Below are 358 nucleotides of genomic sequence, written 5' to 3'. Positions count from 1 at the left end.
ATTTTAATAATGTTGTGTAGCATCACGTAAAAAGTAGCTATTCTACAAGCTTGCCAGTACCCAACTTTCAAACATCCACAGTCAAGAGTTTCCAAACCATACTATGTATTCAGGCTCTTACAGGAAAATGTAACATAAAATGTAAGGTTTCTGACACATGTTCAGACTCCCTTTCTTAAACTGACAGCTTTGGGTTTTAAACTCCTCTAGCCAAAGTGTTTGCAATATAGTAATCACTTCACAAGGTTGTGAAGGAGAGCACAGAAGGCCCTTACCTACTACCACTACGACAGATTCAAGATCAAGTTCTGTTCAGTAGGGGAATATTAAATCCACAAGTAATTAAAGTACTTCACAG

This window comes from Haliaeetus leucocephalus, unplaced genomic scaffold (assembly GCF_000737465.1).
Source record: "Haliaeetus leucocephalus isolate CR32 unplaced genomic scaffold, Haliaeetus_leucocephalus-4.0 Scaffold696, whole genome shotgun sequence".
Classification (NCBI taxonomy): domain Eukaryota; kingdom Metazoa; phylum Chordata; class Aves; order Accipitriformes; family Accipitridae; genus Haliaeetus; species Haliaeetus leucocephalus.
This window is presented reverse-complemented; position numbering follows the sequence as displayed.